This window comes from Triticum urartu, chromosome 6A (assembly GCF_056163025.1).
Source record: "Triticum urartu cultivar PI428250 chromosome 6A, HENAU_Tu73, whole genome shotgun sequence".
NCBI classification, from domain to species: Eukaryota; Viridiplantae; Streptophyta; class Magnoliopsida; order Poales; family Poaceae; genus Triticum; species Triticum urartu.
The window spans coordinates 150,439,725-150,466,352 of NC_141878.1; the positions used below are offsets into that span (position 1 = coordinate 150,439,725).

The window sequence follows — 26,628 nt, forward strand, 5'->3', positions numbered from 1 at the left end:
AAATGTTGAATCGGGTCGCCACCTCCTCGTTCGTCTCTGTCACCTATCCCTTCTCATTTCCTCTCCCAAAAAATTCGCAGCAAGGCAACCTCTCCTTTCTCTTCTTTCCGTGATCTGGTCTTTTCCATTCTTCGCCATCGGCAGGAGGCAGAGCAGGGAAGGTGGGGCGGGGAAGGAGGAGGGGAAGCGGCTGCAAGCACGCCACCGCCCGTGCACAACAAGGAAGGATTGGGTGGGAGAAGGCAGTGGCGGCGGTTTCAGTCTGTGATCTGCCACCAGCGCCGCCACAGGGATGGATGGCAAGATCTGAGGTGAGCCCCTCCCGTGCGCTGGCGTCGGTGAGGGCCGGGAGCACCACCAAGTCGTTGCACAGTCCGCCTCCAGCTTCTTTGATCAGTAAGATCTTCCTCCTCTTCCTTCCCCTCTCCTTCTCCCTCTTCCTGGCAGGACGCTTAATCTTGATTTGGGTGGTGTGATGGCCAGATAATCGTAGACCGGTAGTTATTGCTCGTGAAATTCCTCCATCTATATACGTTTGGCAGAGTTTGGTTAACTACTCCTGTTTGTAGTAGTAAAATTGCATCAGAACTCCCTCAAAAACAGTGCATTTTGATGTGTTTGAGATCGTTCCTCCCTTGAAATCATCATCATCATCATCATCATCATCATCATCATCATCATCATCATCATCATCATTATTATTATTATTATTATTATTATTATTATTATTATTATTATTATTATGTTTGTTTGTAGTGAAGCAATTCTTTTATCCAATTTTTGCATGTGTGTTTCCTCTGTTCGCAGGTGGTTGTTGGTTGAGCAGCGGTTTTGTGGCCTTTCATCGATCGATCGTGTTGTTTATCTTCCTGTGGTGGGCCTTCTGCTCTGTTCGTTGTCAAGATGTGGTTCTATATTCGTCCGCGTGGTATGGTGTTTTTCGCTGTCCTTGAACCCATATGTATGTTGGTCGATTCATGCTCCTTAGGTGTTTGATGCTATGCCATCCATATGGTGGCCTGAGATTTTCGTTTCTTTTGTCAGAAATCGCACAAGTGAGCTCATTCTCGACTTTGATTCGGCATTCGGTGTGCTGAGTGGATCATCTCTGCAGTTCAGGTACTATTTGGGATCTCTTTGATCTAGGTTCAGTTACTTCTGCTTGTCTTGGTTTGTTATTCTCGCTATTATTTTGCTTGTGCTCTCTTGTGATGCGGTTGTATATCGTCGAGTCTTTCTCCATCACCACATCGTCTATCTCGGCATTTTCTTACTTTTCTATCCTTTACTAAATAGCCCACATTTCATACTCCGATTTCACTTTTCCACACATACCCTTTGATGCACAATTTCTGATAAACAAACAAAACGTGTCGATCGCGAGTTGGTCTGCCCGATCGCTCTTGCCGTTCCAATCGCCCATTGCTTCGCACTTCGAAGTCGATGTGGCCAAGTGAGCACCGCGGACCAGCGTTGGCGTTCACACAACCAGCGCTCCCATTGGCCAAAACGAGCGTTGACGTGGACACGAACTGGAGCTCCCATTGGCCAAAGCAAACAATACACATCCTGCCAACGTGGACAGCGCAAGGAGGCGCCCATCTCCCGCAGCTTATTGTGTTCGATAGCTCCACCTCCCACGCGCATTTGTAGGCGATGGTACTAAATAAGCTGCGAGTGTGCAGTTTGTTGTCCATGTGACCGCGTACATTGTTCTTTTTTAGATCATATATTTTTTTATCATGTGACCGTGTACATTTTTTTAGGTCAATGTGACCGTGTACTTTTTTTAGGTGAATGTGACCGTGTACTTATAAGGCAAGAGACAAGCTGATTGGCTTTTTAGCCTTTAGAAGCCCAACAGGCCAACATATTGCACCATTATTACCAAGGCCAACATGTTGCACGTACCGTGTACTTAACAAAAAGCCCACATTTTTCATAGAGATACAAAGGGGGTCATGAGGGGATAGAAGCCACAAATGGCGACCCTGCGGAAGTGAGATAGAAAATTTCACAAGGTTGTGCGCCTCTAGATTCAAAGCACGACCTTTAAATACAAAATCACAACTAGCAAAATACCCTTTTCTATTATTTATCCCCTTTTTGCTAAGTACACGGTACGTGCAACATGTTGGCCTTGGTAATAATGGTGCAATATGTTGGCCTGTTGGGCTTCTAAAGGCTAAAAAGCCAATCAGCTTGTCTCCTGCCTTATAAGTACACGGTCACATTCACCTAAAAAAAAGTACACGGTCACATTGACCTAAAAAAATGTACACGGTCACATGATAAAATAAATATGATCTAAAAAAGAACAATGTACACGGTCACATGGACAACAAACTGCACACTCGCAGCTTATTTAGTACCATCGCCTACAAATGCGCGTGGGGGTGGAGCTATCGAACACAATAAGCTGCGGGAGATGGGCGCCTCCTTGCGCTGTCCACGTTGGCAGGATGTGTACTGTTTGCTTTGGCCAATGGGAGCTCCAGTTCGTGTCCATGTCAACGCTCGTTTTGGCCAATGGGAGCGCTGGTTGTGTGAACGCCAACGCTGGTCCGCGGTGCTCACTTGGCCACATCGACTTCGAAGTGCGAAGCAATGGGCGATTGGAACGGCAAGAGCGATCGGGCAGACCAGCTCGCGATCGACACGTTTTGTTTGTTTATCGGACTCTGCAAGTGGTCCCAGGTTTGTTCAACGGCCTGCTGTCAGTGGCGTCGGTTGTTCTGTGTGGTGTGGTCGTTGCATGGACGTCTGTTGGCTCCTATGCAATGTCAGGTGTGGGCTGGAGTGCTTCTTTCAGTTCACATGCCGCTTGTGGTTTTTTCGTCTGTATTGTGGCCCTGGTTTTCTATGGGTCTGAACCGTCAGTGTCTGCAGTAAATGTTGAATCGGGTCGCCTCCTCCTCGTTCGTCTCTGTCACCTATCCCTTCTCATTTCCTCTCCCAAAAAATTCGCAGCAAGGCAACCTCTCCTTTCTCTTCTTTCCATGATCTGGTCTTTTCCATTCTTCGCCATCGGCAGGAGGCAGAGCAGGGAAGGTGGGGCGGGGAAGGAGGAGGGGAAGCGGCTGCAAGCACGCCACCGCCCGTGCACAACGAGGGAGGATTGGGTGGGAGAAGGCAGTGGCGGCGGTTTCAGTCTGTGATCTGCCACCAGCGCCGCCACAGGGATGGATGGCAAGATATGAGGTGAGACCCTCCCGTGCGCCGGCGTCGGTGAGGGCCGGGAGCACCACCAAGTCGTTGCACAGTCCGCCTCCAGCTTCTTTGATCAGTAAGATCTTCCTCCTCTTCCTTCCCCTCTCCTTCTCCCTCTTCCTGGCAGGACGCTTAATCTTGATTTGGGTGGTGTGATGGCCAGATAATCGTAGACTGGTAGTTATTGCTCGTGAAATTCCTCCATCTATATACGTTTGGTAGAGTTTGGTTAACTACTCCTGTTTGTAGTAGTAAAATTGCATCAGAACTCCCTCAAAAACAGTGCATTTTGATGTGTTTGAGATCGTTCCTCCCTTGAAATCACCATTATTATTATTATTATTATTATTATTATTATTATTATTATTATTATTATTATTATTATGTTTGTTTGTAGTGAAGCAATTCTTTTATCCAATTTTTGCATGTGTGTTTCCTCTGTTCGCAGGTGGTTGTTGGTTGAGCAGCGGTTTTGTGGCCTTTCATTGATCGATCGTATTGTTTATCTTCCTGTGGTGGGCCTTCTGCTCTGTTCGTTGTGAAGATGTGGTTCTATATTCGTCCGCGTGGTTTGGTGTTTTTCGCTGTCCTTGAACCCATATGTATGTTGGTCGATTCATGCTCATTAGGTGTTTGATGCTATGCCATCCATATGGTGGCCTGAGATTTTCGTTTCTTTTGTCAGAAATCGCACAAGTGAGCTCATTCTCGACTTTGATTTGGCATTCGGTGTGCTGAGTGGATCATCTCTGCAGTTCAGGTACTATTTGGGATCTCTTTGATCTAGGTTCAGTTACTTCTGCTTGTCTCGGTTTGTTATTCTCGCTATTATTTTGGTTGTGCTCTCTTGTGATGCGGTTGTATATTGTCGAGTCTTTCTCCATCACCATATCGTCTATCTCGGCATTTTCTTACTTTTCTATCCTTTACTGAATAGCCCACATTTCATACTCCGATTCCACTTTTCCACACATACCCTTTGATGCACAATTTTACTATCAGAAGAGCGTATGGTAGCAGCCGCTGTGGTAGGCCAAAGCACTTGTGGTCTGAGCATCAAAGATGCTGCTGGTTAATTTCACCATCGCTCTTACGATGAAATGGCTCTGGCAGGAGTGTGGGTGGATCAAATCAATTCGAGAGAGCTTGCTTTTGGGTTGTACAGATGCGGCCTAGTGTAATTTGGCCTCGCCTATCCTTGTTACCAATTCCTGTCTGCTTTTTTCGGAAAAAGGATATTGTAGAAGAAAAGCGATCCGTAAAAAAATTGGTGACAACAATTTTTTAAACTAAAAGACTACTAGTATAGACAAAATTCCTATCAAATACAGTATTATCCTACAAATTTTCCATCTAACAAGGCCGCATCTCAACTAGGGCGAGGCTAGATTACATGCAAACGTAAACCCGTGGCTGTGTTTAGAAGAATGCCAGAGACGCAGGTGCATGAGAGGCACGCGAGCTGGTATACTCCAAAGGACTTACTATTTAGTTACATCAGGTGCATGCGAGGCACGCGAGCGGCTAGACTCCAAAGGACCGGACAAGTTAGTTACATCATATCTACAGGTGTTATCGAACAGAGACAGAAATACAAGACTCTTCTCTGAGCTTTTCCACTTCAATAGCCACACAGATTGTTGCCGCAGCCGTCTCCTCTCCCAACCTTTCTAGTTCTACAGCCGGCTGTTCACAACTTTTGCATTGCAGTCCATCAACGTTGTTGCTCAATATACATCTGCATATAAAGATGTCAGATTTTTTTTCATATCCTCGTTGGTACTATTATTGTGAGCGCAAAAATAAACCGTCCGCCGAAGGCCGGTCAGCAGGTACCAAAGCAGTCATTCTACCATAGAATTCGCGGTCGCCCTCATGGTCACCCTTCCAGCCATCCGGAGGCCCTTCATCTCGCAGCTTCTCAAATGCTTTCATTCTCCCAAGTCCAGTAGTAAAAGGTGTCAGCAGCTCAAAAAACATTACACCAACTGAGTATAACACCTGCCAAAAAATAACCACAAATATTCAGTGTTTTACCAAGCATAACGCAGAAGTGCAAGAAACTGAATGAGCAGAAATCAACGGCAAGCACGGACGACAACACAGCAAATAAGGTGAGTAAGACAGCAAGGGTTCAAGCAAGTTGAAGGCGAAACAGGTGTCTCATGTCAGCAAGAAACAGAGAAAAGCACAAAGAAAGGAGTAAAAATGGAAAGAAAAGAAAAGATAAAGAAGCAAATGGCAAGAAGAAACAACGACAAAAATGCAAAATGTGTCCCCCTCAAAACCAAGCAAACCAACAGCAGCAATCGGAGGAAAGCATGTTAATAGCCAAAGCTCTAGCAAGGTGAAACCACAAGTTAGCTGCAGATGATACTGGTAAACAGCTATGCTACAGATGTATCCTTTGGGGGCTATGGAACCGTCTTAATGATTTGGTGTTTGACAAAGATCGCTTGATCAATGTTAACCACGTGTGGCGATCAATGTTAACCACGTGTGGCGAAAGGTCCTCTGCTACTTAAGAGACTGGCGGCAGCTGCATGATTGCTTTATAGCATATCTGGTAAATATCCTATGATGACCGCTCGGCCTAACCACGATGATTCACCGTGGGTGATGCACGCAGGCAAGAATGCGCCATCACACAGTGCACCTGGAGATAATGGGCTCCTGTGCACTTGTGCTTGTGCCATGTCTGCTTTCTAGTTTATGGGCACCTGTGCGAACATATTTCATATTCTCACAAGTTTTTATGCATTTTCCTTCTGTTCTGAACTCCTGGCACTAATCCTAGACTATTTTTCAGCTGTTTTAGTTGGACAAGGTATGGTTTTATTGTGTTGCAATGGAACTGGGGAGAGACTCCCTGGTCCTCTGGAAAAAAAGCCTTGGAGTATAAATCACAATTAATTGTTGCTGATGTTGCCATGAACTACAAGTCCACTACCGTGCATCTCCTGGATACTGCTTCCTATTGCAAGTCCACTAGCTAGCGACATGCACATTGGACGCTCAGGTGTCCACCAGCAATTCCCAGACCTCGGAGCACCACCTACACCTGCAATTCCAGCAGCACTACCTCCAGGACCTGCAATAGTGGCATCTCCAGCAGCCCACTCACGACATACGCTAACACCGGCAGTGATGGCAATGCGGCATGAAGAAGGCCGATGTTACAACTCCAATGAGAAATTCATGGCTGGCCACTGCTGCAAAAGCACTTCGTCCTGGAGATTGATCCAGGTGCAGATGACTGCAAGGAAGACGTTTCTATGGAGGCTGCAAGGGGCTAGCAGCAGTCCTTAGTCCAGCTCGAGGATCAAGTGTTCAAAAAGGGAGAGAGATGTTATGTCTAGGACATAACTACCAGGAACCACATAAGGCCACCAAGGAGGTCACAGCTGAAACTAAAGGGGATAAGTATCCCTAGTTATCCTTGGTAGTTTAAATCTTAGAGATATTTTTTGATTCTCAAGTTAGTTATTTTCTAAAGTTTGTTAGTTCAGCTAGGCGTCCAAGTTTGTAAGCGAGCTATATAATGCCTAGCAATATCAATCAATAGAGAAGCAGAAAAATAATCCCAATTATCCTTCCAGCTTTTCCCCTGCTCTTGTTGTGTGGCAGCCTCCTTTTCCTGGGTGCCACACCTCATCTGTCCAGGGGTGATCTAACCTATCAGCCTACCACGTTATAACACATTACAAACCAAAAGAGAAGCTGCCGATATAACCCAGAAGGCAACAAAAAAACAAAGATCCAAAAGAGGAGCTACTGAGGAAACCGGCTGAGGCACAGAAAAAACAGACATGCTGCGAAAATAAACCTAGCAAACGGAAAGGGAAGATGGCATGTAACAACGAAAGTGGACCTCGGTCATATAATTAACCGAGTTGGCAACAACTAATAAAAATCAAACACATACCTTCTCGGTTATCTTCTCACCACTGTCTAGCTCTGGCGCCAAATAACTTTTTGTCCCGCAGTTAGGCGTACCACCATATTTTCCGAATTCATCTTGGCCACAACAGGCATCTCCGAAGTCTCCAATTCGGACTTCATGATCATGGCCAGGAAATATGTTATCTGGCTTGAGATCCCGGTGCACAATAAATTCATTATGCAGTGTTTTGACACCTCTTACTATCTCTTCGAAAAGTTTCCACCTATCCGGAATTGTGTCAAACTTTTCAGGCAAAAGTGCATTCGCCAATGTGCTGTTTGGAAGTTACACGAAAAGAGAAGCAAACAATCAGAAATGAATAAGGCTAAGTTCTTATGTGATCTAAACTACCGGGCACAAAAATTGTAACGGCCGAACAACTTAATGACAACACAGTTGTGCCATAAAAGGGCTTGGAGCAGCATAAGTGCAGGGGAGGGGAGGAGGAGGGGGGGGGGGGGGTATGCGAAGACAAAAGCAGAAGGCCTCATGAACACGAGCATGAGAGCAAGACTCCCAACTCACCATTCATCAAGTCAGCGACATTACTGAAAGTGATGCTTAATCATTTCGAACTATTCTCTTCAAGTTCCCGAAGAACAACTCTAAATTACACAAATTGAAATAATAGGGGCTGCTGGGTGGTTGGGAATTGTAGTTGAGCTGCAACAATGTTGCTGAAATCCAAAAAATAAATACTCTGCTTACGTCCTATAATTTGCACAGCCATTTAGTGAGGATACTCTGAAACCTGACTGGTCAATTTTATTCAGCATCTTCACATTAGGCTATATGTATAAGTGGGCATATGCAGTGTAGGTGAGTTTTTAATGAAATATGTGGATTTAAGAATGAGGCACAGTTAAGTCCTATGTCCAAATCGTGTTAGCAGAGCAGGCTTTGGCTACTAACACGAAGCATATTCATAACTACATTACTGCTAGATAAAATACATATGTTGAGCTAAAATCATAGTAACAAAATATGAACCTTGAGCAGAGCTCTAGATGGAGAAACAGGTAATCTTCTTATCGAGGATGCCTTTTGTAGTTCCATGGCTCTATCCAGGACTAAAAAAGAAGTCAGAAAAACCTTGAGAGCAACTGGAGGAAATTTTTTGTAGACATTTACCTGATAAAGCATCATAATGCGCCCATTCCTTAAACTTGAAATGATATTAACCTCCCTGAATACAGAAAACTAACTTAGAATGTGGAAATATATCTAACAGATTAGGTTTAGATAATAAAGTAATTTTTAAACCTACCTAGGCTCTTCGATGCAAGATGGATGCAAAGGGATACACTTAACAGCACATTTACTACCCGAAACAAGGCACTTAAAAATCTTGCAATCATTGCCTTCGCCTATGACAAATAAAAACACAAATATCATCATAGGCACAAATAAAATATTTGTACGAATAATATTATTAACAACTCTTACCAAGTTCTTTACAGACTTTGAAAGTGTTGATTGACGGTTTCAAAAAAGCTACAAAATCATCAAAAATTGCAGAAGGAACCTAAGATTTTAAAAATTAATGTTAGACTTTTAAACTACAACACAGAGAATATAGCGTTAAGGGAAAATTTATACATATATTGTTCGTTTCAAAATCAATTGAACTGTTCGCATTTCTGAAAACCTGTAATCGCAAGCATATTTAGCTATAAAATCCATTACCAACAGTGTGAAACATTGCAAAAGCTTAACTAAAAGTTAATTATGGGCTCACGCTGCTTGTAGAAAAAGGATCAGGAGCAGTAGCATCAATTTTGAAAGAGAATTTGCAGAGCTCTTCCAGTTCATCACGGTTTAGCCAGATTATACGATAGGCTTTTTTAATTTCCATTGCTTGCCACCTAGCAAAAAAATAGAACGTCACGGATCTTTTATGGCTACATGACTTTACTTTTCTCCATGGAGAAATGTTGAACTGGTATGGGCCTGGCCCATCAACCTTTGGCTCAAGTGGCCTCTCTAGTATAAGTATCCAGAAGGTCTCTCTCTCCCAGCGTAACCTAGCAACTGTCGCTCCTCACCAGACACCAACTGCCACAACAATAGAAGGAGAGGTGAGGTCCCCTTAGTTCAACATGGTATCAGACGCAAGTGGCAGTGGGGCTGGGCGAGCAGTGCGCGAGGCGAGCTCGTCGTGTATTGGGGCCTGCAGGCAACGGGCGGGCGGGTTCTTTGCTGGTTCTTTGACGGTTGGGCTGGTTCTCCTTCTCCGTTCCGTTGTGCCTCTCGTGGAGAACTGGAGCTACAGGAGGCTTGTGTCTCTTGGAGGAAAGGAGAAGGAGAGAGGAAGCAGCGGGAGGAGGAAGAAGTGGAGCTGCTGGAGGCTGCTGACTATGACTGCATCTGCACACAGACTATGGGGTATGATCAATGTAATGGTGACCACAGTGTTTTACAGACACTCTGATCGAAAGATCACCATTCTTGCAGTTTATGTGGATGATAAGGAGAAAATAGAGAGATTGAAGGGGTGTCTGGTGAAGGATTTGGGCAACCTAAAATACTTCCTAGGCATTGAAGTGGCATGGACAGAGAAGGAGTAAATTGCAGAAAACCACCACTTTGAAGGCAAGGTTTGCGAAAACCACTACAATACATTTTTTTTGCAAAAAACACTGTGTCTTCGGTAATCTTTTTGCAGAAAGCACTGATCGGCGGATCGGGCTCAGTTAAGCTTGTTTATGACAGGTGGGGTCCTTTTTTTGCTTATGTGGCACAACAGTTTAGGTTTAAGGCAAAAACACCCCTCGACTTTCTCCACACTGCTCCCAGGCCCTCCAACCACGCCGCAGTCGGCAAGCGCGCACACGAGCTCAGCGCCGCCCCTCCTCCTCGGGCCGCCGCCGTCGTGCCCCCATCGTCCCGCCCAACACCGGATCCGAGGGTGCCTCACCGGGTAGGGGCCGCCGGCAGTGAGGGAGTGGCCGCGTCGGCTTGATTGGGCCATTGGGGATCGAGCAACCGCGGGGGGCGATTGGGAGCTCTAGCATGCCGGAAGGTGCGGCGGCGGCCGGCGCTCGAGGTGCCGCACCGCCCCCGGACGGCGGAGGGCTGTTGTGGAGCTCCAACATGGCGGTGGGCAGGGCCGGGATGGGCGGCGTCCTCTGCCTCGAACTACGTGTGGCAACGACGATGGCGCCCGAGCCTTTGCCTCGGCCAGGTCGGGACTGGTGCGGCGGCCTTCTTCGTCGACCTGGGCGCGGCAGCGGCGGCCTGTACGTCGACCTGGGCGCCGCAATGGCTACCCTTATCTCGGCCGGGGACGGGACGGGCAGGGGTGGCCTGCCGTTCCTCGACGCCCCCGCGGCCGCAGATGCACCGGAACGACTTGCGCATGCAGCTGACGAGCGGCTGGCCGGCGGCGCCCACCACGGCGAACTGCAGCAACCCCACCCACCATGGAACGAAGCGTCGGGGAGGACCCCCCGATCCAGAACGCCGTCGGGAGGAGCAGTTCCACCGCGGAGGAGCGTTGGGGCTAATTGCATTTTTTATTTTTTATTTAGGGGTATGTTTGTAAAATTCTAGGGTCTAGTTTGTAATTTTAGATTAAAACCCATAAATTACAAAAAGGTAGGCCACGCAAGTAGAAAACGGGCCCCACTTGTCATAAACGCGCTCAATAGAGGCAAATCCGCCGATCAGTGCTTTCTGCAAAAAGATTACCGAAGACACGGTGTTTTTTGCAAAAAAAATGTATTGTAGTGGTTTTCGCAAACCTTGCCTTCAAAGTGGTGGTTTTCTGCAATTTACTCACAGAGAAGGGAATATCTTTGGCCACCGAAAACACATCTTGGATCTCTCGAGTGATATGGGCATGATGGGATGTCGTGCAGCTCTTACTCCGATTGAACAAAATCATCAAGTGACAGCACAAGCAGGTGAGCTAGTGAATAAGGAAGATTACCAGAAACTGGTTGGGAGGTTATTGTACTTGTGTCATACGAGGTCTGACATTGCGTTGTCATGGGTGTGGTGAGCAGATACATGCATGAACCAAAGAGTGAGCATCTTGATAAAGTGCACAGAATCCTGACTCCAGAAAAAGGGTTGTGGTTTGCGAAGAGTGGACATCTTGACGTGGATGGCTATAGTGATTCTGATTGGGCTAATTGTCAAGATGATAGAAGAACAACTTCAGGCTATCGTGTGTTTGTGGGAGGAAATTTGGTGTCATGGAGAAGCAAAAAATAGACAATTGTGTCTAGATTAACAGTAGAAGCTGAGTATAGAGCATTATCTTAAGGGTTGAGTAAGATGCTCTGGGTGAAGAATCTACTGAGCAAGTTGAAACTTCTGAGGAAGGGGCCCCTGAGAGTATGGTGTGACTATCAGTCAGTCAGCTGCCAATAACCAGTTCAATATGATAGGACAAAACATGTGGAAATTGATCACTTCTTCATTAAGGAGAAACTTGATGCTGAGATCATCAGCCTTGCCCATGTCATCTCTGGGCAACATATTACAGATTTGCTTGACAAAGGCAATAGGACAAAGGACTGTAACTTGGCATGTGACAAGATGGGGTTGATAGATATCTACGACCCATCATGAGGGGGAGTGCTGAACCGATATGGGCCTGGCCCATCTACCTTTGGCCCAAGTGGGCTCTCTAGTATAGGCATCTAGGAGGGCTCTCTCCTTGTGTAACCTAGCAACTGGCGCTCCACACCAGCCGCCACAGCAATAGAAGGAGGGGTGAGGTCCTCTCAGTTCAACAAAAAGGTTGCCCATTTTTTTCATTTGACATCATTACCATACCTCCGACAGAAAATCAAGTTTCCAATCCATATATGACCAACACGCATTATGACGGAATAAAAGAAACAACGAACAGAACTCCTTTTCTTTTTTACAATAACTAACTAACTATCTCATACTCTCCAAACCTCCCCTCTTTCTATCTCATATTTATAATTTAAATCACTTCTTAACAAGATATGAACCTGCGGATGAAGGCAATCCAGATGATCATAACATGTACTGACCCCAACATGTACAGGCATATTTCAATTCAACAAAGATATCTTATGATGCAACCAAACAACCGTACAAGCATTAAATGACTAGATTCAACTACCATGATGCATGTGTCAAATGAATTACACAAGTCACAAATATAAGAAGAGTGACATAAACCTCCCCTCTCTTTCTATCTTATATTTATAATTTAAATCACTTCTTAACAAGATATGAACCTGCGTAGAAGCTTCATTAAACGGACCAACTATGCATGTGAAGGCAATCCAGATGATCACAACATGTACTGATCCCAACATGTACTGGCGTATTTCAATTCAACAAGGATGTCTTATGATGCAACCAAATAACCATACAAGCACTAAATGACCAGATTCAACTACCATGATGCATGTGTCAAATGAATTAAACAAGTCACAAATATAAGAGTGACATAAATCCCCAAAACATTCATATGCAAATCTGCATACCATGGTTGGTGGGTGCAAAGTCTAGCTCACGGTTTCAAATAGTGCAGAGCCTTGAGTTTGCAAACTCTAGCCCTTTGTGTTGGCAGCTGGATAAGGACAGGGGACACTAATTTCTATGATGCAATGCCTTGATTTTGCAAGGGTTGATATGTTGTATAACTTGTATTCCCCAAGCAGCAATTCCATTGTTCACGAACTTGCCAGCTGGGAGCCTCATTCGACCTTAAACTACAGGAGCTAATCCAAACATGGTTGTTGGGTGTAAACTCTAGTCCATGGTCTCAATCATTGCTTGAAAACTTAATCTAGACTTGTTAACTCCTTTTGCTGACACTAGTTCCTAGCTTATTCCATTGGTATTTGGAGAAGGTATGGCACTAAATTCAGTCCAAGCATTAGTTGAATATACTCTACGCCTGGGAACAAACATTTCCCCGGATGAGTGTAAAATTACATACTCCTTCCGTCCCATAATGTAAGACGTTTTTTGACACTACACTAGAGTTATCAGATCATATGACTGAATTTAAACAAGTCGAGAACTTACTAAAAAATTTAAGCAGCAGGTGCTTCTGTGCTGGCCAAACTCGAAGCTTAACTGTATCTTGGTGAGTATCCCCATGTTCCTCCTCCTCTCCATCACCCTCCTTGCAATCACCTCCACTATCATAACCTCCAGAAACTGCTACATCCTCATCCACCCCATCCACATTCTCAGTCTCATCCTTTTCCTCATCCGCATCCATATCCTCGTCCTCATCCTCATCATCCTCATCCCTGTCCCAGTCCCAGTCCCCATCCCCAATCCCCGAGTACTCCTTGCACCCCAGCCTTCCCAAAAAGGACATAGCACCACCTAGTGATGGGAGGGCCCAGTCATCTTCGCTGGAGCTGGATTTCACCATCCCATAGTCGTCGAGGGGGAGGGACCGGTCGTCTTCGCTGGAACTGAATTCCGCCGCTGCATAGTAGTCCTCGGCCATGTCCACTTCCAGCGCAGGCTCGCCGCCGTGGAATAGCAGCCGCGCGATGTCGATGGTGTGGCCGTCTTGGACCACTGCCAGATACAGAGCAGGCTCGCCGGCGAACTCTTGGTCGGGGTCATCGGAGCCGCCCTCCACAGCTCGGGGTGGTGCAACAGGGGCAAGAGCTGCTATTTGAATCAGCGCCGATCCATAGGATGATCTCTTGTAGAGACGAACTTCGGTTGCCCCGCCGCCTGCTGACTCTGTCCACGAAGGAATCTGTATGCAACAACAATATACATGAGCAGATACAGAACATCTTATTTCTGTTCGCTTCCTCAAATCTGTAGACAACAGCACATCAGACACATGAATTTCTTCTAGTGGACAGCAGCATATTACGGAGCAATATACATGAGCATCTACTATCAATCGTACATAACAAACTACTGAAAGGATAGCCAAAACTATCTTTGCACGTGAACAGTGTAAATAAAGGAATAACTATCACATTTCCTATACAGTTTTACTCCATACAATGAACTTTATAAGGCGCATTTTGGCCTGGCATATGAACTAAGAAACTTCCAAGACTGAGAAAGTCACCAAACAGAATGACTAAAATACCCTTATATTTACTGCTTTTAAAAGATGCAAGAGAATGTTTTATGTGGTTGGTCCATGCACATATTCTTATAAAATTATAGTGAAAAAAATAATTCACAAAAATAACAAAATTAATTATGCATGGATGCCTTATTATTTTGGAAGACAGACCAGACTTTTAATATCTTCACCAAAAGTAATTTGGTAATAATAAAAAATAACCAACGAAATGGCAAAGAGAGCATTTATCCACTTATAGTAAGAAGCTAAATTGACACAAGAGTGAAGAAAAAACTTCTCAAAACTAGAAGTACCTTAGTTGAATCCATAGGAATGTCCACATTATAAAAACCCGCTGGCTCGTGGGAGAGAGGTGAGAGCCGAGAACTGGGGGCAGGGGGAACGCTTCCTCCCTGTAGAATATGAAGCATTTGGAAGATATTAGGAACAGACAGCTAAAAAACAAAATTAGAAGCCTCTGAGCAACTTAATAATAGCATGATCTTCTTTTTGCCGGAACAATTAATCTGCTGCTCAACAACAATATTTTATGTAATGTATACGTAATTACATCTGAACCATCAACATACCATAGCATACTATGAAAAATCAGATGAAAGAATCTAACGATTGAAAGAGACCAAAAGCTTTGATGGGAGCAGAGATAGTTACTTGCTGCATGCCTGCGCAGTTACTTGATATTAGAACTTGAGACTGGTTTTGGCATTAGATACCCGGTAATCAGTAAATATGCACGACAAAAAATATAAAATATTTTGGCGTGCTAGTATGTTACTGAGCATTGCCTGCCAATGCATATATGCTTCCATGGGCATGTGCATAGGCACTTTAAGTTTTGCATACGATCAACACAACGGGGCATGTTTAAGTTGATTACACTCAAATGTGGTCTTATTACATCAGCTCAATGACATCACCAAGAAATTAACCTACGTGTTCTATGCGATGACAAGCGACATCACAAGTTGGGTTAGCTAAACTAATAGGCTAGTGTTTCACTGTAGTTTTACACACATGAATGTAGCTTTGACATCATTTGTTCTGACTTCTAGCGCTGCCACTGCCGGGTGGTACAAAACACCTTGCGACATGTACAGTTCAACTTTTGGAAATTTCCACCTAGAGCCCTAGAATTTGAGAAATCTCGGACTTACGATTTTTATCCATGAGCTATCTATACAATGGCACTGGTATCATTAACCATGTACTAACATACATTTACCTTGTAGCACATTGGTGCATGGAAACCACTTGAATTACTGAACTCAAAGCATTGGATCTATAATTAAAGATGTCCCAAAATGCCCAAGGAAAGCATCATCATAATGCATTTCCAGAACCAGCAACAAGTGCTCATCCTCTCTAGATGACAAACACTACCAGAAAAGTTGGACATTCACCATACATAATATTCAAGTCCCTGATGTTAAACATATCATACAGTAGTAGCCAAGCTCCGACAACTTCGCACTTGTATTCATCAACTAATTAACAAGCAAACCAAGTCATATAAGACCGGTACCATACACACCATATTGTGTTGGCCTGCTACGACAGCAAATCTCAAGTTCCAGCAACCAAGCTACATTTTAGTTCACGCATCGCGCTTCCAATCACCTAGCACAGCTACTAATCATCCACTGGGCAGCCTAGTTCATCACACGAGCACAAATCCAGAGCTAACCAACCATTTCCAGAGCAATTAGCGGACACAACTACCAAAGCGTAATCCCCAACTCGAAGCGCACAAATCGGCACCTCCCCATCGCATCCCCATCCCGCGTTCGGAGCCTCAGATCCAAGCAACGCCAGCCCCAAATACGAGCACAGCCCACGCGAACCAGACCGGTTTAAGAAAATAAAGGGATCCCGAGATCTACGCATACGGGGGAAGTATCCCGAGGGCTGTTGCCGACGAGTGAAGCAGGGATGGAGGACTCACGGCGAAGGGGTTGACGTCGTCGTCCTCGAAGTCGTTGCGGCCCGCCATGGGTCCGGCCTCCTCCTTCTCCGACAGCGGCCATGGACGTCGCGGGGGCGACGAATGTGGGCGGTTGACGTCGCCGTCCTCGAATCCGTCTTGGCCCGCCATGGGTCCGGCCTCCTCCTTCTTCGAAGGCGGCGATGGACGACGCGGTGGCGGCGACTGCAGGCGGTTGACGTCGTCGTCCTCGAATCCGTCGCGGCCAGCCATGGGTCCGGGTCCGGCCTCCTCCTTCTCCGGCGGCAGCGACGGACGACGCGGTGGCGACGACTGCGGGAGGTTGAAGTCGTCGTCCTCGAATCCGTCGCGGCCCGCCATAGGTCCGGCCTCCTCCTTCTCCGAAGGCGGCGATGGACGACGCAGGCGGCGGGCGGCGTGCTCGCCCCCTCCCTCTCTACTCGCGTTGTGAGACGGGGTGGCTGCGCGAGAGGTAATCGCTGGCAGGTGGGGCCCGCTGAGGCCGCCAGGTGGGGCCAGGAATGCGAGACGCCAACCTGGCGGAGTGGACTGGCGGTGCGAGGCTGAAGGTCTACTTGTGGTCAAACCTGCCTAGATGGCCCGGCACGGCCAGGCACGCCACACGGGCCCCCCCTGCCTAGCCGATGCACGGGCCCCATATTACACGCGCCGGCATGGCCGGCCCACTTGGCCTGCGTGGCACATTTCGCCCAAATACCTCCAAAAAATACTGGAAATTTGAAATTTTCGGAAAAAGAGAAAAATATAAAAAATGAAAAATGAGGCAAAGTATCTTGTAGGATAAATATGCTTTACTAGTGGCTGCCTCAAAAAACCAAGGAAACGAAAATTACAAAAGAAAAAGAAAAATTACAAAGGCACAACTACACGACATGTTTCCCCACAGTCTCCTTGTCCTTTTTTATGTGTGCCAATTTGTGCCTAAGCAGGTGGTCGGTTCCTCTGCGCCCTTTCCCATAGTGGGCAACAAGTTCCCGCATATATTGCACTTAGCTTTAGGCACGTTGACACCGCCCTCCACAACTATTTCTTCAGCGAAGTAGTCCCAGCAATTCAAGATTTTGCGATGAACACGTGCATAAAGTTGGAATAGGTTGGGACTATCCATGTTTGCGTGTAGGAAATGAGATGAGATTTGAGTGTGAGAAATGAGAGGGGTGGGCAGCCCTTTTTATAGCAAAAATCTGGTATTTTTACATGGGTCAACACGGTGACACATTAGGCACGGCCATCACACTCGGCCCGCATGGCCCACCGAGGCAAGTTCGCCTCAAGTATCTCCAAAAAACATAAAATTGGAAAATGACAAGAAATACAAAAAATGATAAATGAAGCAAAGTATCATCATGTGGAATAGATCTGGGGCTTTATTAGTGGTTGTCTCATTAAAATCTTCCATCAAATACCTCCAAAAAATACTTTGCCTCACTTGGCCTGCGTGGCACATTTCGCTCAAATACTCCAAAAAATACTGGAAATTTTAAAAATTTCGGAAAAAGAAAAATTTTAAAAAATATATAAAAAATGAAAAATAAGGCAAAGTATCTTGTAGGATAAATATGCTTTACTAGTGGCTGCCTCAAAAAAACCAAAGAAACGAAAATTACGAAGGCACGATTACACGACATGTTTCCCCATAGTCGCCTTGTCCTTATTTAGAGCATCTCCAATAGACGGTCCAAATGTAAAAGTAACTAATTTTTAGACCGTCTGAGGCCAAAAACGTAGTTTCAACAGACGGTCTATATGTAAAAAAAATTTGGACCGCGGCCTCCTCGTGATGTAAAATACAACACCTCGCGGTGCAAATTTACATCACGAGGTGCATCTGGTCCAAAACCAGCCGCCACCCGCGAACGCCCAACCGCCAGTTCCTTTCCTTTGTCGCCCGCCCGCCCGCCGCCGCCCCGCCGCACGCCGCCCGCATCAGATCCAGCCCCGCCCCCCGCCGTTGTTTCCACGCCGCCCGCCCGCCGCGGATCCGGCCGCTGCCGCCGCGCCCGCTGTCGTCCTGTGCGCCGCAGCTCTGCCCGGCCCCGGCTCTATCCGCCATCGCCCCGCACGCCGCCGCCGCCCCGCAGCTCCGCCCCGCCCGGCTCCGTCCGCCACCACCCCGGCCGCACGCCACCGCCGCTCCACCACTCTCACCGCTCTCCGATGGTGCCGAAGAAGACGCCGAAGGGCAAGTCGGGCTTCTTCGGCGTGAGGCAGAAGCCCTCCGGTAACTTCGGAGTGGAGTTCTCCGACGTCGGAAGGCGTTGGTGGATCGGCACGTACCCCTCCGCCCACGAGGCCGTGCGTGCCTACGACGTGGTGGTGTGGCGTGCCGAGAGGCCTCGAGAGCACCTCAACTTCCCAGAGATCGAGAGTCGGGTGGAAGCGGAGATGCTTGTGCCGCAGGGCATCAAGATGAAGGAGATCCCGACGAAGAAGAAGAAGACGACGAAGAAGCCGCCAGTTGTCGTCAGTGCCGGTGAGACCTACGAGGAGGCGATGGCGAGGTTTGCTCGGGAGCATCCGGAGTACGTCCAGACCGAGCTGGAGTACTACTGGAAGCGTGAGGCGGAGCACAAGAAGAAGGGGCGAAGAAGGAGGACGAGGCCGGTCCCTCGACGGTGATCCCCATCGAGTCCTCTTCCGAGGAGGGTTGGGCAAACTTCTCAGAGGGGGAGGAGGAGGGGTGCGACGACCCGGAGAAGGAGGAGTTCTTAGGTGTAGTTTCGCAGCTCCGACGATGAGGAGTAGTTTATCTAGTAGTTTGAATAAGTAGTAGTTGAAGTTCATGTATGAAACTATGTTGAATTTGATGTTTGAACTATGTTGAATGGACTAGTAGTTTGTCGTTTTAAGAAATTTACATCTTCATTTTGAATCATCCATTCGAGTTGTTGTTTTGGACCATCCATTTGGACCATCTGTTGGAGTTGAGTTTTTTCGGAGCTTCAAAACGCACTTTTTGACGGTTCAAATTTTACATCTCCAGTTTTAGACCCACCAAATTTTGAACCATCTATCGAAGATGCTCTTAACTAATTCAAAGCTTAGTACATGAAGTACACCCCTAGCAATCATACGCCCAAACTTATCTAATTCGAAACAGACCGGCCTTGCTATATCATGGGATAGAAGGCGTGATCCACACCGGCCGGGCCGACAACCTACGGTAGTGGTGCCCGAGCGCCTTCATCTTCTTTACCGTGCCATCCTAGAGGCAGTACATCCCGACGGCCCGAGCGTCGGACTCGTCAGCCCATAAGTCCTTGGGCTCGCTAAGCGCGGCGACCCTCGATTTTGACCCTAAGAACAGCATATCCCGAAGAGAAAAAGAGAGAACACATTGTATAGTTCTCAGCCTTCTTACCTGTTGCTAGCAAGATTCTTAACAGGGAGTCTCTCTTTTACTTTGGTGGTAAATCAATGCAAACATTGTTGGAGGTAGCTCAGTTTTACTGTAGCATTTTGGCAAAATGATTTTGCGCATGAATAGCTAAAAAATGGTGCACGTACGCATCTGCGACGTTTGTAAAATTGTACCCTGCTAGCGATCATACGCAAAAACTTAGCTAATTCGAAACAGATCGACCTTGCTATATCATGAAATAGAAGGCGTGATCCACACACCGGTGGTGCCGACAATGTACGGTAGTGGTGCCCGAGGGCCTCCATCTTCTTTACTGTGCCATCCTTGAGGCGGTACACCCCAACGGCCTGAGCGTCGGACTCGTCAGCCCATAAGTCCATGGGCTTGCCAAGTGCGGCGGCGACCCTCGGTTCGTCGTCAGTGAAGTAGATGCAGCCAGCCTTGATATCTGAGCGCTCACTCGTTGGCACGCATAACGAGTTGTTCACCCCGACGAACAACGCGAGGTTGCCAATGTCCCTCGTCTCCTTCCATTGCCCGTCATCGCCGATGACATGCACCTTGAAGGAGCACGTCCACCTATACCGGCCGTACAGATCCTTGCCCTTGGTCATCTGGGCGTACTTGAGCACCACCATCAACCGCCCACCCGGCGCCATCGCTAGGTACTTGCGATGGCACCGCGAGCCGCCTTCCTCAATGGCCAGCCTTGGCGTGACAGCCGTGCTCGTGTAACCGCCAGACTCAGTGTCACGTTGCCACACCTCCACCATGTCGTAATAGGAGACGGAGAGGAACCAACCGTTGTGGTGGATAGCGTCCTCCACGCCGTCGAGCGACGACGCCAGCATCCAGGCAGCGTCCTCCGCCGTGGCGAAGGCCGGGGCGCCGAAATCCAGGTCCAGGATCAGCATGGCCGTACCATAGCTGCCGGGGTGACGCGGGGAGGCCGGCGAGAGGACAACCTTCCGGTAGACGACGTACGCATTTCGTCGGCGGTCAACACGTGCGCCCCGTACACCAGACGCCTCGACGAATCACTAATGAACGACGGCCCTAAGCTGAATCGAATGGCCATGAAGCGCCATATGTCCACCATGAACCCCTCGTAGGGCGTGCGGAGGAAGACGCCCATGGTGGTGATGTCCGGGAGCGCGTGCTGCTCGCCGGTGGCGGGGTTGACGAGGTAGATCTGGCCTCGGTCGTCGGCCGTGGCGAGCTATCCACGGGAGAAGCCGAGGACGACGTGGTCGTCGCGCAGCGCAGGGTACGGCGCACGCACCGTGGCTGCGCGCCGATCGGCGACGGAGAAGAGCGTAGCGGCCGCCGGGTTCTCCTCATTCTTGCCGGGGAGGAGGAGCCACGGGGCCGACGGCTTGAATACGTCGTCGTCGTCGCAGGATGCGGCGAAGACCGCGGCGAAGGCAATGCGGTCGAGGAATCCCAGGCGATCGTGGATGTCTGCCAGCAGCTCCGGCAGGAGGCTGGGCCAGTGTCTTGGAACGTCGGCATCAACCTTGGCGGCGATCGGTTTCCTAGCGGGGGCGGCCTTCTTTCGCCTAGCGGCGGCGCCCTTGCTTCTGCCCATTGGCACGTACTCCTACTCCTACAGATCGATTGGAGGTGGGGACTGATTTGCTTTTAATGAAAAAAAGAAATAAAATACACCTCCGACGAACAATGGTAGAGCCACGGGCTTTTTTTCACAGGACTTCATCGGGGGAGGGAATGGGCCAGGGCCTCCCGGTGAGATTAGCCCAACTCCAACACGCCGAAATTAATTTTCAGAAATATTACATCAAAATTATTTTTCAAAAATAATACATTTTTTTAGGGGGAACCAGACACTTTATTGAACAATAAGAGAGTTCAGAGGGATACAAGATGGATCATGAGGGGATAGAAGCCACATGTGGCGCCCCTGATCAAGTGTAAGAGAGTGTCTGGAAAGGCAAAGCGCCTCACTAATAGCTGATCTACTTTGAGAAATAAAGCTATAGCTATCAAAAATAGAACTTGTGAGAGAAATTTCTTTGATCACCGACAGGTAACCTCCTCCAGTTCCTCTTTGGATATCTGATATCAATCCTTTGCAGTCCGAAACCACCACCACCTTCTGCACGTGTAAGTCTTGAGCCAAGGCCAACGCTTCCCGGCATGCCACTGCTTCCAGTATACTTAGATCAACATTACTGGAGATGACCAACGCGGAGGAGCCCAAATAATGTCCCAAATGATCTCGGCAAACTGCAGCTGCCGCCCCTTTCCCTAGCTCCTGGTCAATACATCCCTTCACCTGGATTTTCGCGTGACCCTTAGGCGGAGGTTGCCATACACCACTCGGGATAGCGGTACGGCTTGTGCTGGGTGACGATGCAGTTTTTGACAATACTTCTATACTCTTGAGCTCCTGGATAAAACGTGAACGAATCCATGCGTTGCTAGCGGGCTCTGATAAACTTCCTCATGAATGGCCTTCTTCCTCGCCGTCCAAACTGCCCAAAGTGTCACGGATGCTTCCACGAACTGGGCATGTGATAATGACTTCTGAATCTGGAATAGCCACTGTTTGGCATTCGGTTCCACTATTTCCATCATGGTTTCGACCAAGGTTTCATCTGCTAGTGCCCATACACGCTGTGCCATTGAGCATTCAATCAAAGAGTGTCTCCACGAATCAATGTTACCACATAAGTGGAAGTTCTCCACAATACTCATGTTTCTGTGTTGCCGCACGTCCTCTGTTGGCAGAGATTTCCTAGCAAGCCTCCACAAGAACGATTTGATTTTTGACGACACTTTTGTCTGCCATAATGAGGACCACCCCTTCTCATCCAGAGTATTATCCGATGTTGATGCTCTTCCACTCAGCAGATCTTCTCCCCTTCTCTTCATTTCCCATAGCATCCGATATGCTGATCTTACCGAAAAAACTCCCCTCGTCTCGAACTGCCAAGACCAAAAATCTGCCATTAACCGTGTGCACAAAGGAATATTTTGGATTGCTTTCACATCGGCCAGGAGGAAAAACTGGGATAAAACTTCAGCTCTCCAGGACACTGAAACTGGGTCAACTAGCTCCGCCACCACAGAAGGTGGGTTTTGGCCTATGCAAGCAATTGGCCTCATCGGATGATCACGCGGGATCCAGTTATGCGACCATATCTGTGTGGTAGTACCATCACCAATCCTCTTAATCAAGCCCATGGACAAAGCATCTCTTCCCTCCACCAGTGATCGCCATACTTGACTCGGATGAGGCCCCAAGACCGCATTTAAGATGTCGCCTTCTGGGAAGTAGATAGCTTTCAGAAGTTGAGCACACACTGAGTCAGGAACTGTTAAGATCCTCCAAGCTTGGCGTGCCAATAATGCTAGGTTGAATAACTCAAGGTCTTTAAAACCTAAACCTCCGCATCTCTTCGGTTGTGTCATGGCCTTCCACGATACCCAATGGGGTTTCCGCTGCCCCTCCTTGCTGCCCCAGAAAATTTGTCTAATGAGTTTATTTAGATGTTCACATAAACCCCGTGGCAGTTTGAAACAAGACATGGAGAAAACCGGAACCGCTTGGGCCACTGACTTGATCAAAATCTCCTCGCCTGCAGCAAAGATCGCTTTCTCAATCCAACCTTTCACTTTGCTCCAAAGTCTATCCCTTAGATATTTGAAAGCCCATGTTTTCTATGTCCCTATATCATACGACAGCCCCAAGTATTTCTCATTTAAAGTTTCTGTATGTACCCTAAGGATGCCTTTTACCTCTTCTCTAACCACCTCCGAACACCCTTTACTAAAGAAAACAGATGACTTACTATTGTTGATCCTTTGCCCTGACGCTTGGCAATATGAATTCAGTAAGTTTGACACCTCTGTCGCCCCCGCACCGTTCGCCTTGAAAAACAGCAGGCTATCATCAGCAAATAAAAGATGGTTAACTGGAGGCGCCGAGGGGGCCACCTGGATTCCACCAACATGCGATGACTGATCTCTAGATTTGAGGAGGCCTGAAAGGCCCTCTGCTGCTAACAAGAAAAGGTAGGGTGATATTGGGTCTCCCTGTCGAATACCTCTCGTAGGTTTAAATTCCTCCAACTTTCTCCCATTGAAAATGACTGGAAAAGAAACTGATCTTACCATTCCCATAATTCTGTTGACCCAAACTGTTGAGAAGCCCAGTTTGAGCATTACCGCTTCCAAATACTCCCATTCAACTCTATCATATGCCTTCATCATGTCTAATTTCAAAGCACAATGACGATGTTTCAGAGCCTTGTTTCTTTTCATAAAGTGCAGACATTCATATGCCATGATGATATTGTCTATAATGAGCCTACCAGGGACAAAGGCCGATTGCTCCGGTGATATTATCTCTGGCAATATCTCCTTGAGGCGGTTAGCAATGACTTTTGAAGCAATCTTATATAGAACATTACAAAGACTTATCGGACGAAATTGAGATAAAGATGTCGGGCTCTTCACCTTTGGTATAAGAACTAGACATGTCTTATTGATGCACTCGTCACTTTCTACTCCCTCCACAATTCGGATAACAGTTTTGGTAACTTCCTCACCACAAACATCCTAGTGCTTCTGAAAAAAATGAGCTGGGTACCCATCCGGACCAGGTGCTTTGGATGGAAACATTTGAAAAAGAGCCCTTTTGACTTCCTCCCCCGTATAAGATGCATTTAGGGTTTCATTCAAAAATAATACATAGTCGTCCATATCCTTTTGAGTCTAAACGGACAGAAAACACGGCCTAGCGAGCCAACACAACGGGATGGCTGTCCGTTTTCTTGTCCTATTAGACATATTTTTGGCCCAAATTTAAGACTGATTTACACCAGTGCAGAGGGAGCTCCTATACGCCACCCGTGTGCGTCCGATCATCGCGACTTCGCTGAAGCAACGAGCACACAGGCAGGCCCAATCATGCCATGTGAGTGAAAATCGAAAAAGGAAAAAGCGCATGCGCGGGATCGAACCTCCGACCTCATGCAAGAATCCAGTGAGGCTAGCCAGCCGAACTAGCTACCTCAACTCTTTTAGATGCATCGCCAATCTTAAGTGGCAAATCCTTAAAAAAGGATGTTCAACAAATTTATAATATGCGTTGAAGAAATTTTAAAATGTAGTGAACATTTTTATAAAAAAAATAGTGAACAAATCTAAAATACTAAAATGGACATTTTATCGGTATATGTTGAACAATTTTTTAATATATGATGAACAAAACTTAAATACACAATGAACATTTTCTAATATACATTGAAAAAATTAATAATGTACAATGAAACTTTTTGTAATACACAATGAACATTTTCAAATATACGTTGAACAATTTAATAATATACAATGAACATTTTTGTAATACACAATGAACATTTTCTAATATAGATTGAACAATTTAACAATATACAATGAAAATTTGTGTAATACACAATGAACATTTTCTGATATACGTTGAACTATTTCATAATATACAATGAACATTTTTGTAATACACAATGAACATTTACTAATATACGTTGAACAATTCAATATACAATGATTTGTTTTTGTAATAAACAATGAACATTTTTACAGTGCAAGGTGAACTATTTCATAATATACGATGAGCATTTTCTTAATACATTGACAATTTTTGTAACACATGGCAAACTTTCTCTATAAATACGCAATAATGAGAAGAAGAACAGAAACAGAAAATGAAAATAATAAATGTAAAAGAAAGAAAATGAAAGGAAAAAAGAAATCAAACAGAAAAATAAAAAAACCGGAACAAAACAACTGAACACCGGCCAAAATCTGTGAAAAAAACTGGAAGTAAAAAACCATACAAGAAAAACGAAAAAAAAAACCCGCAAGAAACAAAGAAAATAGCAGCGAATGAAATCCGTCCGTGGTTCGGCCCAAGTGGCTACTTGCTTCAGAGAAGGCTCGTCCTTTTGACGCCTGCAGGCGTCAAATAGGATTTGCCTGGTGGGCGCTGTCTTCCTCTGGCCAGCCCGTCTATGGCACACGCAGGCGCCTTTCCCCCAAACCCTATATGGCGCCTTAAGCGCCAGTTAGTTCTTTTAGCAAACTGTCGCACATACCCCCTCTTATCTGAGCCGGCTCATTCACCTTTTCTTTTATGTTTTAAAGTATGATTAGAACTGTGTACCTCCAAGTTTTAGTACCAAACGGATGACTAGGTGGTACGGCCGACCTTTTGTGCCTAGGTTGCTTTTTTCTTTTTCTTTTCAACGTTAAAAATACACAGTGGTTTTCTGTTTGGTGTTATTTTAATTTTCATTTTTTTGTTTGCCAGTTTTTCTTCTATATTTTACTTTTCTACTTCTATCTTTTTTGTTTTCCTTTTTTTAATTTGTGCACTTTCTTTCAACCTGATGAGCCCTTTTTTTAAAAACTGATGAATAATTTTTTAAATTTGTGAATATTTTTCAAAATCAATGAACTTTTACTTCAAAATCCATGAATTTTTTTAAGATTTTGACTTTTTTAAAAAATTGATATTATTTTTCAAAAATTTAGATTTTTTTTCAAGTATTTGGGATTTTGGTTATTTTTCTTCTTTTTTCCTATCTTCCCTTTTCCTGATTTTCCCTTTTTCTTGTTTTAAAAATTTTATTTTCTATTTTAACATTTTGGTCACGAACATTTTCTAAAATTCAATATTTTTTAAAATTTATGAACATTTTTAAGTCCGTGTTAAACTGTGAAACCTTTTTTTTCAAATTCGTGAACAATGTTTGGGATCCACGAATATTTTTTAAATTCATGAACATTGTAAAAATCCATTAAGATCTTTTGATTTAACAAAATTTCGCAAATAAGAAAATTTATAGCTGTTTTTTTCCTGAGCTTGCACTGGAGCAAGTGAAAAACACTAAGGGAGCAACGGGGCAGGAAGTCGAGCTGAGCGAGCGAGAGCTTCCTGGGCCACCTAGTATATAAGCAATTTCAAGGTGTCGGTGTGGAATAGGAGCTCTGAGTGGGTTCACACAATCAACACGAGTTGTGGAAACGTGTAAAAGACACCACAATCATGCAACGTACAACTCCAGTCTCCTCTCAGA

The 26,628-nt window shown here is 46.0% G+C and overlaps 1 non-coding gene and 1 pseudogene across 1 annotated transcript; one reads left to right on the top strand and one right to left on the bottom strand.

Annotated features, from left to right (window-relative positions):
* Positions 1 to 4,473: 4,473 nt before the first annotated feature.
* Positions 4,474 to 20,678, bottom strand: LOC125517330 (uncharacterized). The gene is made up of 9 exons (XR_015609242.1): positions 19,824 to 20,678; positions 19,323 to 19,479; positions 13,175 to 13,479; positions 8,892 to 9,018; positions 8,594 to 8,678; positions 8,421 to 8,514; positions 8,285 to 8,339; positions 7,136 to 7,300; positions 4,474 to 5,211 (listed from the first exon to the last, which is right to left on the bottom strand). It is a non-coding gene; the product is annotated as an uncharacterized LOC125517330 (transcript).
* Positions 18,340 to 18,927, top strand: LOC147964537 (uncharacterized; annotated as a pseudogene).
* Positions 20,679 to 26,628: the final 5,950 nt, after the last annotated feature.